The 17,141-nt window shown below is 32.0% G+C and overlaps 1 protein-coding gene and 1 long non-coding RNA gene across 2 annotated transcripts in view; one reads left to right on the top strand and one right to left on the bottom strand.

Annotated features, from left to right (window-relative positions):
• USH2A (usherin) overlaps window positions 1–17,141 on the bottom strand; it is a 798,713-nt gene that overhangs the window by 475,205 nt on the left and 306,367 nt on the right. The window lies entirely within an intron of this gene.
• Window positions 1–17,141, top strand: part of LOC104004717 (uncharacterized) — a 55,182-nt gene that overhangs the window by 26,458 nt on the left and 11,583 nt on the right. The window contains exon 4 of the long non-coding RNA XR_001712561.3: window positions 15,701–15,885. This is a non-coding gene — a long non-coding RNA (uncharacterized LOC104004717). The remainder of the gene's footprint in view (window positions 1–15,700; window positions 15,886–17,141) is intronic.

The following is a 17,141-nucleotide window of genomic DNA, read 5'->3' as shown; positions in this document are numbered from 1 at the left end:
GTGAGACCACATCTGTACAATCTGGCTTGAGAAGTTTGTATGGAAGACAAAGATGAAAAAGAATGCTGTGTTCTAAGTCATTTTTAGAGTGCTATTCCTTTAGTCACAGCAAAGGTTAAGTTTAGGATACAAGCTTTAGACTTTCCAAGAAGGCAAATCAAATTTATCCTGGCCTTCTTGACTTCTGCATCTCCATCTTCTACGTTTTATGCTCTTGGTCATTTTCAACAAACTTGTCCTAGTGATTTTTATTTCTCATTGTTACACACTCTCTTCTTCTCTTACTCTGGCCTGCTTGAATGTTGTGTTCTTGCTGTCAGATTCAGGATGCGGTCCTTCCTGGCAACTCTTCCACTCCACAGAATAGAATTGTTTGCCCCAACAAATTGCTTTTCAGTAGTCAAGCACACTTGGACTCCTGCTACTAGATGTATTGTTCTCTCTTATCTCCCCTATTAAGTGCACTGAAATGATTGAGCCACCCATTTGAAACTTATCCCATAAATTAATGGAAGAAATTAAAATTTGAGTGGAGAGCAGGAATAGGATTTTCAAAATTGAGACTAAGGCAACAAAATTCATGATGAAATGTAGGGAGGAGACGTAACTTAGCTACACAGAAAAGAGGTGAGTGCTGTGCTTTGGGAGAATAAGACAAGGACAGACAAGTAACTGAATTAGTAATTGAAAGGATAAACTCTATACATACCAGGAAAGGCACATTAAGACATATTGATATGAGGTGATGGTGTGGGGCAAAATGGTCCATTCTTTTCACCAATTATTGAGGAAAATGGGGTATTAATAACAGAAATAGAAATGTCAGATAAGGAAGGAAATCTGGGGTTAGGAATTATCTTTAGTTTTAGGCATACTGAACTTATGATGCAGAAAACTCTGCCTGCCATTTGGAAATGAGAAACTAAATCTTAGAAGAGAAGACGATGCTAGGAAAATACATTGGCAATCACCTATCAAAAGCCATGTCTAAGAGATAGACTGTAGAAAAAGAACAAGAGCCTTTAATGGAAATGTCCACATTTCAGAAAATAAAAAAACAAGGGCAAGAGTAAAGTTAGATCAAGATAATATTGTAAAATGGAAATCTAGATAGGAGGGAACTTTAAGGAGGCAAGGTTAGTTAACTGTGTAAACACTTCCAATAGGTCCAGAATAATTAGAACTGAAGAAAAACTTACGGAGCTGGTAATGACATAATCTTTTTCAGTTAAGTAGAATGGACAGACTCTTGACTGCTGGGTGATAAGGACTGAGGAAATGAATGAGTAGAAGGTGGGTACAGAACACGAATTAGGAAAATCTGATAGAGAAAGAAATGGGAGACATATAAATTAATTATTAGGGTAGACCAGGGAGATAAAAGGAAGCATCTACCAGCAGAAACAGAGACGTAGAGTCTGGTCTACAACCTGAGCAGAGAACAATTATATTTCTACCAACTCTTTTCTTCTCTTAAGCTTCTCTCCTTATGGTTCAGAGTAACTCTACTTGAGAAATCTTATCTTTCTGTCACCACTTTTTATGTGATATTTGGTATCATATATTATAATAAAACCTATTCCTATAAAATTACTCAGCTTGAGGTTATTTCACAAAAATGCTATAATTTGGAACATGAAGAGAGCAAAACTCTCTACCAGTGTGTTGGAGTCATCTATGTGGCAGTAGAGAGGAGAATAAAAACAAGGAATTGGGTGTTGGAAGATATCAATAATTGCTCAATCTGGGAAGACAACTACTTGTCTTTAATTCAAGAGAAATCTGATGAATGAAAATAAATCAGTAAGAATTACAGGAATATTTAGACAAGATATACGTGGGAATCTCATAAAAATTATGCACTATTTAAGAAATATGCAAGTTCATGTGTTTTTTTAAAATATATTATTTAATTTTCAAGTTTTATGCTTATATGAGAAAATACACTGCTAGTGCAACTAAAATATAATATTTTACACAGATCAAGGAAAATTTCTTAAGAAGGGAAGCTATAGTATAAAAAAAGGCAATTGGATTTGATGGTGTATGTGAGACTTTCCCACAGCATTTTCCAAATAATTTAATCTTCTCATTTTTCTCTTTACATTGCCAAAATAAATAATGAATGTCTTTTGTGCAAAATCTATGACAAAATTAAAAATGCACACGTTCACTGAAACATATTCTTGACAATTAATTATTGCCATAGATATAGATAAATTCTTTTAAGCCAAATGCTGAAATCATGTAATCAATTCTTTAAATGAACTAAATAAAAAAGAATACATTTAAATATAAACATAATATTTTGATTAACACATAAAACATTTTAAAGAAAACATTACTGACTCTACCGTGAGACAGAATGGTAACATGCATAACTATTCAAAATTATTAACACTCTCTTTTCCTATAAGAAGATTATGTATTTACAGATTCCCAACTATTGACTTAGGCTTAGTGATGTGACTTGTGTTGGCCAAAGAAATGAAAGTGGACATGCGGTGTGCGCAGGAGAGCAGAAATTTTAATACAGCTGTGTAGTTGAACTTGTCTTCCTCTCTGCCTCATGAATGTGTTTTCATCCCGGGCCCAGGAATAAGAAGAGCTGTGGATCAGAGCCCAGCAGTGCCAAAATATTTTTGCTTTTAATGTTTGTGTTAAGCTGAAACACTGACTAAAATGGGCAGACAAGTGAAAATTATACTTTTCTCACTTTCTGAAACTTAGACTTTGATTTTCAAAAAATGAGACAGGAAATGTTCTAAAGTTCAGTGTTTTGGTTTCTAGTGTTTAAATAATAGAGCATTTCATGCATCTCTATATTCATTCATTCAGGAAATATTTAAGGAACACATACTTTGTACAAATGGTATACATGAGATGTGTAAAATAAACTTACATCCATGGCCTAACATTCTAAAAATATGAAAAATCCAAGTTCTACATGGAAATATTTAACTTTCAAGTAAGAGGTTTACAACTTTAAAATTTAATCATAAAAATCATACATGTTCAGGGCCATGGATTAGGCAAAGAATTCTTAAACGATAAATGTGAAGCTATAACATAAAGGGAAAAGTTGATAAATTAGACCATGTTAGAATTAACAACTTTTGGCTATCAAAAGGTATGAATAAGAGAATGAAAAGACAAATGACATAGTGAAAGAAGATATTTGCAATACATATATCTGATACCAAGATACATAGCCAGAAAAAAAAAAATATGAAAAAGATGGTCGGTATCATTAGTCATCTGAGAAATGCAAAATGAAATGCAATACCACTAAATATCCATTAGAATGGCTAAAATGTAAAGGAAACACAAAGTGTAGCCAAATATGTGCAACTACTGTATATGTGTGTATGTACACATACACACACGTATATATTACATATATTTTTATATATAATATTAAATTAAAAAGTAAAATGTTAAATTTATAATATATAATGTAATAATATCTATACATGCAACATTCATAAACTACTAGTTGCAGCATACAACCTCTTTTAAAAACTGACAGTATTTATTAAGTTATACTTGTGGGCCGGGCACAGTGGCTCACGCCTGTAATCCCAGCACTTTGGGAGGCCGAGGCAGGCGGATCACGAGGTCAGGAGATCGAGACCATCCTGGATAACACGGCGAAACCTCGTCTCTACTAAAAGTACAAAAAAATTAGCCGGGCGTCGTGGCGGGCGCCTGTAGTCCCAGCTACTCGGGAGGCTGAGCCAGGAGAATGGTGTGAACCCGAAAGGCGGAGCTTGCAGTGAGTGGAGATCCCGCCACTGCACTCCAGCCTGGGCGACAGAACGAGATTCCGTCTCAAAAACAAACAAACAAAAAAGTTACCCTTGTATCTTTTGATATGTGTATCTTTTTATCCAGCCGTTCTACTCCTGGATCTACATCCAGCCCCACCCAAATGCATAGGGTCACAAGATATACAAGTATGTTTACAGCAAGACCTTTCATTACATCTTCAAACTGAAACATACACACGTGTCACTCAACTGTACAAACAACAAATATAGCAATGAGAATGAACAACTATATACATGAATCTCACAAACATGGATTGTGTAAGAGACACTAAGTACACAGGAATATATACTGTATGATCCCATTTATATCAAGTTCAAAACCAGACAAAAATCCACGTATGTTAGAAGTCAGAATAGAGGTAATCCTGGCTGGGATTTAGAAAGGGCACAAGGCAGGCCCACTGGGGGCCCAGTAGTGTTCTATTTTGTACTGTGGGTGCTGGGTACACAAGGCTATCCAGGTTATAAAAATGGGTCAACCTGCACACTGCTACTTTTTGCACTTTTCTGTATGTATGTTAGACTTCAACACAAACATTTTTCAAAAACCAAATGTGTCTCTCTTGAACTAAGAAACATAAAAAGCCATCCAAAAGCCTTTATCCCTGTCAACTTAACTTTGTTATTGCAGATACAGGAAAATGTAAGACATTTCAAAATGATTGGAAATTGTCAAGTAATAGCCATACAAAGCTATTGTAAGAACAAAAAGAAATCAAGAACTAATACATTTCAGCTGATGAAAATTTTGCCTTCCAAAATCCAAATCAAGAGAAGGAACCTGTAATACAAGTCCCTAGTATGAATGAAAAAGCTGCTAAAAAGTTACTATAGATTTTTTTAATCTTTTATCAGAAATTTAAATTCTTACAATGGACATGTAGAATACATAAAAAAAAAATCCTACAACTCAATAAAAAGCCAAACAACCCAATAGAAAATGAGCAAAACGTCTGAACAATCACTTGACTAAAAATTCTGATATGCAAATAACCATATTTGCTCATGAGAAAGATGTTCAGTGTCATCATTCATCCAGGAACTGCAAATTAAAACTACAATGAGACACATCTCCATACTCACTAGAATTGGTAAAATTAAAAACACCAAAATCTGCTGAATAGGTGATGCAATGGAAACTGTCATACATGCTAATGTAAAGGCAAAATTAAACAATCATTTTGGAAAACTGCTTGGCATTCTCTAAGTTAAACATATACCTAGCCTAATCCAGTCTTTGACTTACCTTTTCATTTTTTTTTTTAATTTAAAGTTTTTATTCCTTTTTTTATACTTTAAGTTTTAGGGTACATGTGCACAACGTGCAGGTTTGTTACGTATGTATATATGTGTCATGTTGGTGTGCTGCACCCATTAACTCATCATTTACATTAGGTATATCTCCAAATGCTTTCCCTCCCTCCTCCCCCCACCCCACAACAGGCCCCGGTGTGTGATGTTCCCCTTCCTGTGTCCATGTGTTCTCATTGTTCAACTCCCACCTATGAGTGAGAACATGCAGTGTTTGGTTTTTTTGTCCTTGCGATACTTTGCTGAGAATGATGGTTTCCAGCTTCATCCATGTCCCTACAAAGGACATGAACTCATCATTTTTTATGGCTGCATAGTATTCCATGGTGTATATGTGCTACATTTTCTTAATCCAGTCTGTCATTGTTGGACATAGACCAATGGAACAGAACAGAGCCTTCAGAAATAATGCCACATATGTACAACCATCTGATCTTTGACAAACCTGACAAAAATAAGAAATGGGGAAAGGATTCACTATTAAATAAATGGTGCTGGGAAAACTGGCTAGCCATATGTAGAAAGCTGAAACTGGATCCCTTCCTTACACCTTATACAAAAATTAATTCAAGATGGATTAAAGACTTAAATGTTAGACCTAAAAGCATAAAAACCCTAGAAGAAAACCTAGGCAATACCATTCAGGACATAGGCATGGGCAAGGACTTCATGTCTAAAACACAAAAAGCAATGGCAACAAAAGCCAAAATTGACAAATGGGATCTAATTAAACTAAAGAGCTTCTGCACAGCAAAAGAAACTACCATCAGAGTGAACAGGCAACCTACAGAATGGTAGAAATTTTTTGCAATCTACTCATCTGACAAAGGGCTAATATCCAGAATCAAACAAATTTACAAGAAAGAAACAAACAGCCCCATCAAAAAGTGGGCAAAGGATATGAACACATACTTCTCAAAAGAAGACATTTATGCAGCCAACAGACACATGAAAAAATGCTCTTCATCACTGGCTATCAGAGAAATGCAAATCAAAACCATAATGAGATACCATCTCACACCAGTTAGAATGGCGATCATTTTCTTAATATTTTAGATGAAGTTGAATTTACCATTTTTTAATGGTTAGCGCTTTGTTTGTACCTTGTCTGAGAAATCTTTACCAACACCAAGATGATCAAGATATTTTCTCATTTATCTTCTAGAAGCTTTATAATTTCAGCTTTTATTTATTAGGTCTATGAACCCATCTCAAATTAAATTGTATGCATGATGTGAGATAGGGGTCAAGCTTTATTGGTTTTTTTTTACTCCTACACACTATACAGTACTATTCGTTGAAAAGATTGTACTCGCCCCATTGAACTGCCTTACCTCTATCAAATTTTAATTGACATTGGAAGTCTGAGTCTGTTTCTGATTAATTTGCCAGTACAAATACTATGAAGTCTTAATTATTATGGCTTTATTTTAAATCTTGAAATAAGATGGCTCAGTTTGCCATTTTTAAAATACTTTATTCAATAGTATTTTGGATATTCTAGGTCTTTCAACTTGTAGAATCAACTTGGGAATTTCTTCAAAAAAGCTTGCTGGAATTTTGATTGGAATTACATTAAATGAATAAATTGACTTCAGGAAAATGGCTATTTTAACAATATTTTGTTTTTCATCCACAAACATGATAAATCTTCATCTATTTAGGTTTACATTGATTTTTCTAAGTTATGTTTTATAGCTTTGGCTATACAAATATTTTCATTTATTTTGTTAAATTTAAGTGCTATGTTTTGAATATTCTTTTAAATCCAACTTTGTTTAAATTGTTTATTGCTAGTATGTTCAATTAATTTTGTTTATATTAACATTGTATTCTGCAATCTTTCCAAGTTCATTTATTAGTTTTAACACTTTTTCAAAGATTTTTTAAAGCATTTACATACAAAATTATGTCGATGACAAATACATTTTCTTTTCCTTTTCAATATTTATGACTTTTATATTATCGTATTGTTTTAGCAGTGGCTAGAACTACTGGTAAAGTTTGAACGAAAACTTGATCCCTATCTTAAAATCAAAACATGCACTATTTCACTTTTATATATTTATATATATATAAATATATAAGTATATTATGTATAAGTATATATCATAAATATATATTAAATATATATTGTATATATATTTTGCCTGTTTTATGGCCCAGCATATTAGCTGTAGAATATTTGTAGTGTACATTTCATATATGTATACTATATATATATACGTATATATACACGTATATATATATATATATATATATATATGTATTCTGTAGAATATTTGTAGTGGTCCTTCATCTCTCCTATTCTTAGTTTGCTGAAAGTTTCCATTATGAATAGGTATAAAATTTTGTGAAATGTCTTTCAGCTGTATTGAGATAATATGATATTTTGCTATACTATTTCCTCTATTAATGTGGTAAATCATATCGATAGATTTTTAAAATTAATCCAAAATATTTTTTTCTCTCTCTTCCTCTCCTTTTCTCTCTCCCCCCTCCTTCTCTCCCCTTACCACTCTCCATTCCCCAACACCCATAATTCTTGCAAATCAATTCTGGGCTTTGCTTTCTGTTTCCATTTCATTGATATCCAATTCTGTCTTAATTTTTTTCATTTCTTATTACTTTGGTCTTAATTCGTTCTTTTTTGCCTGTTTTAAGAAGAAGCTTAGGAAAGCTTGGACTTTTTTCTTCTAAGATAACCATTTAACCTATACATTTCTCTCCAGGCCTTACTTGGGGTGCATTCCAAAAAGTTCATGTTATACTTTATTTTTTGTTAAAAAATTCTCCTTAATTGGTAGGGCATTTAGAAATGTGTTGTTTAATTTGAAGTATTTAGAAAATTTCCAGATAGCATTTTCAGACTGATTTCTAATTTAATTCTATATAAACAGAGAATATATTCTGACTTCAACTTTTTAAATATATTAAGATTCTTTTATGGCCCAGCATATTAGATGTAGAATATTTATAGTGTACATACTTTCAAATATACATACTTTCCATGTACATTTGAAAAACAATAGCTATTTTCCAGTTTTGTATAGAATGTACAATAACTGTCACTGAAGTTTGTTGATAGTGTGTTTGATTTTTCTGTATTTTTATAGATTTTTATCAACTTCTTTTATTAAGTACTAAGAAAGTCATTTAAAAATCTTGAAATATAGAAGGGAATTTGTCTATTTTGTCCTTTGGTTTGTAAACTTCTGTTTTATGTATTTTGAAACTCTATTACTACATATAAGCACATTTAGGATAATTTCTTCTTAATCAATTGACTATCATTATAAAATGTCTATTTAGTAATATTACTGGTCTTAAAGGTAATTTTGGCTGATATAAATATTGCCACTACCATTTTCTTATGATAAATGTTTCATGGTTTATTTTTTCCATCCTTTTACTTTTAAGCTTTTTATGTTTTTATACTTGAAGTGTGTTTCTTGTACACCCTTTGTAAGTCTTGCTTATTTAGCCAGTTTAATAATCTATTCTTTTTGATTGTTGTGTTATGTGCATTTATATTCAACATAATTATTAATATGTTTTTAACTTAATTTTACCATCTTGCTATTTGAATTCTCTCTTTTCTTACTTTCTTCTTCTTCTTTTTTTTTTTTTTTTTTTTTTTGCATTTGTTGTTTGCTTCTTTGCTGTGCCTTCCCTATCTTGTTATGGATTAGAGGAGTTACCTTAACATTCCATTTTGCTACCTTTTTCATCTCCCTAGGTAGACTTTAGACTTTTTAAAATGGCTCTCTAAGGATCATCATATGCATTCTTAACACACATACTATCACAAATTAACATTATACTGCTTCACATATAAGATCCTTACAGCAACATACTTCCATTTACCATTGTCCAATTATTTGTACTATTTTTTATACAGTTTAATTTTATATATGTTGTAAACTGCAGAATATGTTTAAAATTTCTTGTTTTCACTAATCAAATGTCTTCAAAAGAATTTTTAATAATATTTTCTGTTTATTCACATTTTTAATTTCCATTTTCCTTCATTTTTTCCCCACACTTGAGTTATTATTGGTATTTTTAGCCTAAAAATTTTTTAGCACTTCTTGTAATGCAAGACTATTCATGATATACTAACTCTTTCTTTAATCTAAAAATGTCTTTCAAATTATTTTTGAATAATACGTTCACTGAATATAGAATTGAGATTGGTGTTTTAAAGTTTCTAAAGATATTGTATTATCTTCTAGCCTCAATTATTTTTGATGAAATGTTAGCCTTCATTCCTTTCATTGTTTTCTTCTATGTAGTGCCTTTTTCCTTTTCTCTAGCTGATTTTAAGGTTTTTATTTCCATAATCTTTTTTTTTAGTAATTGGACTGTGAGTATATAATATGTGGCTATATTATACTTATTCTACTTGGAATTCATTGAGCTTCTTGCATTTTTAGGTTGTTTCATCATCAAATTTGAATATTTAGCAACAGTTATTTCTTCAAATATTTTTCTGCCTATTTCTTCTTCCTGGAACCCACATCTCCATGTATGTTAAATCTCCTGATATTATTCCACATGTTATCGATCTGTTTATTTTTTAACCTATTTTTCTCTTCATTTTTCTTTGGTTACTTCATAATGATATGTGTTTAAATTCATTAATCTTTTATTCTGCACTGGCCAATTTGCTATTATACTTATCCAATAAAGTTTTTATTGTAAATTTATACTTTTCAGATCTAGAATTTCCATTTTATTTCTTCTTAGAGCTATCATTTATCTCTTAAAATATTTTATCTTTTCATCCATTATATGAATTTTACCTTTAATTTTTAAAAAATGTTTACAATATTTGCTTTAAATTCTTTGCTATCTAATTACAGTAATTTGGCAATCTGTGGATACATTTCTACTGACTTATGTAGAACTGAAGTTGGGCTTTAATTGTATTTAGTTCACTTGTGTTTAGCTCAACCTTCAACCATTGGTGATGCCACCTTTTGGATCTTATCCTCATTTGAGCTAGCGGGGGACTTGGCTGGGACTATAAATATTTTTGGTTCATATTTGGATTAAATTTATTCATAATTCTGGAATCCAATCATGGCAAGATTTCATAGGAATCCACTTCTAGGGCCTCTTCAACTGACATTATCTTAGCAAAATTCAAGTGTGGAGGATAATAGTGGAACCTGGGGCTGAGCTACTTGCTTTGGCATTTAGACTTTTAGATCTAATTTCATCTTACTAGGCTACATTGTTGTCTAAGGGTGGATGGTTTCCCCTTGACCTTAAAAATTCTCCCCATCTACAATAGCATACTCCTCCGCTGTCTGAACAAGTGTTTAGCCTCAGATATGGAAGCTGCCACAGCACTCTGATCACCTATGAAGCACTTATTTCTTCCTAAAATTCAATTCAGCCAGGGTTTTCTGCATTGCTTGCTCCTTGACAGACTCATAGAAAAAGATATTTCTTTAGTCTGGTTTTCTTGTTGTTACCATGAAAGCGAAGTTCTTTCTTACTGTTCTACATCCCAATTTGAAACAGAAGTTTCTAATTATTTTATGAGTAATTTTGTGAGAACAGGAATGCAACTGTTTTATACATATTTCTCTTGACTCCAGTCAATTTGTAGATTGTTCAACTGGTTCTATATTTTCAATGGATTATCTTGGATTTTACAGGAAATCTTATCAGAAAATAATAATTATCTGATCAATTTATGTCCAACTTTTAAACTCCTATTTCTTACTGCATTAATCGGACCTCTGCAACAGTGATAAGTGATAGCAGTGATAAATTCTTCTCTTTTTAATGCTATTTCATGTTTTGTAAAAATTGATGTATTTATCTACATATTTGTTCAATTGTCTAATCATCTTCATATTCAATATTTTTTCTTGTAAATTCTGAATTTTTCTTAAAGATATACCTGTATTTTCCAAATGTACCCTTTATATAGATGATTATATTCTCATAAGAATTTTTCAAAAATTTAGGATAGCCTTTAAGCCAGACATTTTCTCTTTCTAGCTTTCAATAACAAGGTTAACAATTTTTTACTTTAGAAGCAGATATTAATCCACGGGCTTAGAAAAGTCAATCAAGTATCATATAATGTTAAAAATAACAAAAACAAAACAAAACAAAACAAAACAAAAACCCAGCCAGGCACAGTGTCATATGCCTATAGTCTCAGCTATTTGGGAGTCCAAGGCAGGAGGATGGCTTGAACCAAGGAGTTTGAGTACAGCCTGGGCAAGATAGTGACATAGTGAGACCCTGTCTCTAAAACAAAACAAAACAAAAAACTAACAACAAATACTAGTTAACTTTTAGCAGGAATAAAGAAATGGATTAATGAAAGGAAGAAATGAAAACATCAGCCTACATTAAAACATAAAACTAGAGAAAATAAACAGTAGACAATAACTTAAAGATACATTAGTTCCATTAACTTGCCTTTGCTTTCACCAAAATACATGTTTGCTCTGAATAATAAAGATAAACAAGAAAGGCATAATACTTACTTTAAGGGAAACCCATCCTATAGCAGTAGAAGTATTTGTATCCAAATGAGTACAAAATATTATAAAGACCCAGTACAAGAGGGATATGTAATCTACAGCTATAAAATAGCAAAAGTGATGAATTTTGTTGAAATGAGAGCAAAATGATATACAGAAAAATTTCACAGAAGCTGTGATGGTTAAGCAGGACTGTGAAGACTGAATTAAAATTCAGTGGGTGCACAATGAAGTGAAGGGCATTACAGGGCATCAGTAAATAAATGTTCATAGAAAGGAAGAAATTGCAGTCGAAGAAAAAGCACTTTCTTGAAACTACTACCACCACCAGACTGTCTCTTTCTTGTTGATGTTTATAACTACCTGTATCTGGCCGGGCATGGTGGCTCATGCCTGTAATCCCAGCACTTTGGGAGGTCAAGGCAAGCGGATCACTTTAGGTCAGGAGTTTGAGACTAGCCTAGCCAACATGGTGAAACCCCATCTCTACCAAAAATACAAAAATTAGTTGGGCTCGTTGGCACACTTGTAATCCCAGCTACTCAGGAGGTTGCGGCAAGGTAATCACTTGAATCCTGGAGGCGGAGGTTGGAGGTTGCAGTGAGCCGAGATCGTGCCACTGCACTCTAGCCTGGGTGACTGAGTGAGACTCCATCTCAAAAACAAACAAACAAATAAACAAACAAAAAACTACCTGTATCTGCAGTCTGCCTAGTATTCCCTGTTTATATCATAGAAGAAAGTATCAAACCAAAGTGTTGAGACGAAGATGAAAGGTGTCAGAAACTGCTGCTATCGCTAAGTTCTCCTTCTCCTTCGGATACATTAACCAAATCCATTGATCTCAATCCTAGGGTTATGACAGACAACACATTCTTCAAATCCTGCTAGGAAACACATGAAATAAATGAGTAGAGCTTACGGATCTAAAGCATGTTCTTTGACTCATATTCAACAGAAAATTCCAATATTATAATCAGAATGATATGACTCAGTTTAAAAAAACTATCAGAAACTTTAAAAAACGCTTTATTAAACTAGTAGAATAAATTGGTCAAAGATGTATAAATAACTGCTGAAAAACAAGACAAATAAAATATGCCAATACAATACTCAAAATATACTTTTTTCAGGAAACTACAGTATGGAAAATCTAGTATGCATAGGCTTCTGAAACTAAAAAGAAAATTTTCACATAAAATTAATTTATTCTATTAGCTAGGTATTTTCTTATTCTTGCACACATAAAGACAGCAGAAACCCCTTGGTTTCATTATCAAATATCCCTTCAGCTTCATTCCTACTCAATCCAATTGCTCAGAGATGGATTTCCATGCCTAGTTAGTGCATTAGGGAATGTAAAAGTTCATTTTCATATAGAAGTAACTCTGGCTATATAGTTTAATTTAAATTATGCAAAACAGTTCCTAAATTAGAAAAACTTTTTCTTTTTACTTGACTGCCATTAGGTGGTGCTAGAAATGTCTCCATTCATAAACTATTTATGGCTAACCAGCTCTATAAATACATGAATAACAAAATCTCCATTGATTATACTCGACAAAATAACAGTTGAAAGCTAACCTGAAAATATGAGCGCCCTGGAATGAATCCCCAAACATTCCTTAGAATACCAAAGTTGTGTTATCTTATTATTTAAACATGTATTTTTTCTTCCTTTTGAAAATTAAATTTTTTTCAGTTGCTTACTACAAAAGAATTCAATAAATATTAGATTAGCATTCTAAAAATTACAATGGAACTATAGATTAGGATTAAAAAGTAGGGAAATACCTGAGGAAAAAAACAAGAATAATGTGCTTTAATGTAAAAGAAGTGTTGAGAAATGATTTCATTCTGGTCTGTATAAAACAAAGAAATGTGTTTTATAAAAACTTTTATTTTAGGTTGTGGGGTACATGTGAAGCTTTGTTACATACATGAATTTGTGTCACGGGGGTTCAATGAACAGATGATTTCATTATACAAGAATTAAGCCTAATACCCAATAATTACCTTTTCTGCTCCTCTCCCTTCTGCCTCCCTTCACCCTCAGATAGACCCCAGTGTCTGTTGTTCCTTTGTGTTCACGAGTTCTCATTATTTAACTCCCACTTATAAGTGAGAATGTGCAGTATTTAGATTTCTGTTCCTGCATTAGTTTGCTAACGGTAATGGCCTCCAGCTCTATGTTCCTGCAAAAGACATGATCTTGTTCTTTTTCTTGTTTGCATGGTATCTCATGCTGTATATGTACCACATTTTCTTTATCTAGTCTGTCATTGATGGGCATTTAGGTTGATTCTATGTCTTTGCTATTGTAAATAGTGCTGCAATGAACACCCGCGAGCATGTGTCCTTAGGGTAGAATGATTTATATTCTTCTGGGTATATACCCAGTATTGGGATTGCTGGGTCAAATGGTGGTTCTGCTTTTAGATCAAAGAATGTTTTCTTTCGTCTTTTGAAATAATCCCCCATTCCTTCCTTGGAACGATTAAAATCTGTAGCTGTCTAAATGTGACCCTTATAAGGACTGATCATGCTTTACAACCTCCAAATGATAAAAAAAAAAAAAAACAAGAAAGTAATATCCACCAGAAACTTTATGAAATACATATACATGCTATAGTGCTGATTTCCTGAGCAGAATAGCCCATAGGTTCCTACTCTTAAATGGAGATACTGAATTGCATGATCTCTAAAATCTGTGGTAGCATGTGAATTTATAAATTAATGAACTGAAATTGTCATCTAACCGCCTTTTCATTTCTGAGTTCACTGCAAGAAATTTCTCAAGTTGTGTAATTTCCTTTCCATATGTTATAAATAGTTTTCAACCACTGTCAGGCAAAACATTTCTAGCATCAGGAATAGTTTGGCCTGGCATTTCTGAAAGACGCCAACTAATATTCGATAGATTTAAAATGAAATCTTATTCTAGTTTTAATTTGTATTTACAAGATGAATAGTGATTTTGAACTTTCATCATAGTTCTTCATTTGGATACTTTTTTGTCATTTGTGCATCCTTATTATTGATCTGTAAGCGTTTTTTCCATATTAAGGGTATGGTTTCTTTGTCACATGTTAAAGTCATTTACTTTTTTTTAACAATTGACTTTTAAATGTTATTTTTAAATGTAAAAAGGGGGTCTATTTTTGTTTTAAAATCTAAATTTTTTCAATAATGGCATCTTCCTTCGCTTTTTATAATTGGGCTTCCTAGCCCAGAATTTGTAACTTACTTATATTTTTTCTGTTCATTTTCTGTATTTTTATATTTAATTTTCTGGAAAAAATAAAGTATTAAATATAAAATTTGTAATTTATTTTGACATGTAAAGTGAGATAGGGATATATTCCAGTTTTCTTTCTTACTTACAAATTTACTTAAAAAATTGCTTTTTTTAGTAAATTTTTAAAATTCTGCTTTTAGCTACCTATCAACTCATTCACTCTTTTGTATTAAAATAATTATTATAAGTTCTTCTTTTCTCTTTTCCTTAAATAGATCCTGCACATTTCTTGTTAAGCTATAGTACTTATTATATATTTAATTGATATTAAGAATCAGATCACTTTCAGATTTGTTATTGCTGAATTATGGAAAAAATATTTATTTTTATGTATTTATTTATAGCTAACCATCTTATTGTACTTCTGTTATTTATAATAGGTTTTGATGGCTTTTTTAGGTATAAACTTATTTTCTGGAAAAAGTTGATAATTTCATCTATTCGTTTTCAACAGCCATAATTCTTTTTTCTGTCATTACACATGGGTTATATCATCCAGAACAACACTAAATAACAGTGGAGGTGATAAGCATTATTCATTGTCCCTAACTAGTAAAAATTGATATCATTTTTAAACCCTTAAGTAAAATGTTTACTCTTGGTTTGTCCACTTATTATTTTTGTCTTAGGTAACTATGTTTCTAGTTCATTTTTAACATAATTTTATTCCTCCTCTTAGCATACACTTCTTGAGTTGCTATTCTGTGAAAGGTAAGTAAAGCTGACTACAATGCATTTTAAATTTTTAGGAAACTTTAGGCTAAAAGAGGAAGAAAGCAGTCAGGGGATATTATCCAGAAAGAAAACATTTTAGGTGAGTGATAAACGATGAAGAAATGAAATTTCCAGTGGAAGGATTCACCAGTGCAAACACCAATAGCAACCAACACGTCAAATATGAAATGCCACCAGATGCCATAAAAGAACAACTCAGGTCTTCCCTTGAATAGCTTTTTAAACTTAGCTACAAATATAGAACTATAGGCTTATGTGTATATAAAGTTTTAAGTTAAAATGTATAGATAGATACAGATATATAGATATTAATAGACATCTATGGTTATTTAGATGTGTATTTTCATAGATTATATATCTACATATAGATATCTACTTATATCTGTATCCATATGTATAGAGAGAGCTCTATCTATGTGGATATAGGTATCTATGTATCTTTCCATCCCTCTCCAAATTATCAACCCCAAATTGCCCTTACATACCAAGATATTTATTTATTTTTGTTTTCTTTTGTTTTGTTTTGTTTGAGACAAGGTCTTTCTCTGTTGTAAGGCTTGAGTGTAGTGGCGTGATCATAGCTCACTTGCATCATTGACCTCCTGAACTCAAACAATCCTCAGCAATTCTCCCACCTCAGCCTCCTGTGTAGCTGGGACTACAAGCATGTGCCATCACACCCAGCTAATTTTTAAAAAACCTTTTTGTAGAAACAGGGTCTCACCACAGTGCCCAGGCTGGTCTAGAACTCCTGGACTAAGCAATTCTCCCTCTTCAGCTTCCCAAAGTGCTAGGATTACAGGCGTGAGCCATTGTGCCGGCACAAATATATTTATGCAATTGTCAATACAAGATCAAGATTTCTCAAGAAAAATTATATAAAAGTACATTATAAAAAAGACTTTTAAAATCAGAGTGTATTATTAAAAAGTACATTATAAAAATATACTTGAGTTTATTATAAAAATGCTTTTCTTAATCAGAATGCTTCTATCAACATCCAATAGCTGTACATTTTCATCCTCTCTTTATACGTACTGTATTTATTCAATTCCAAAATAGATGAAATATATTTCATCTATTACATAAATATAACCCACATTGAATTCATTTTGGAAAACAATTGTGTCTCAAATTGAAATCATAATAGTCTAAAATATAAATTGAATGCCATTTAATGGCAATTGAATTATGAATTGTAGAAATCTACATAAAGGACTTGCTTGTTTTATAAAGCAAAAGAGAAAATTCAGCATGCATTTTTGTTTTTTTGAAATAATTTCTATTTTACCTTCATACCTTGTAAAATTTTTAGTATTTTAACAAGTGACTCTAGCAAATAAAGCATTTAAGCTTAGGCTAAAGCAAAATGTTAGTACTAATTGTAGTTATAAAAATATTTTTAATACAAATGAATTTTTATCATTACTTACTCTGTTTCTATAAAATTAAAAA

Source organism: Pan troglodytes, chromosome 1 (genome assembly GCF_028858775.2).
Source record: "Pan troglodytes isolate AG18354 chromosome 1, NHGRI_mPanTro3-v2.0_pri, whole genome shotgun sequence".
NCBI lineage: Eukaryota > Metazoa > Chordata > Mammalia > Primates > Hominidae > Pan > Pan troglodytes.
The sequence above is the reverse complement of the archived record's forward strand: the minus strand, read 5'-3'. Positions and strand labels throughout refer to the sequence as shown.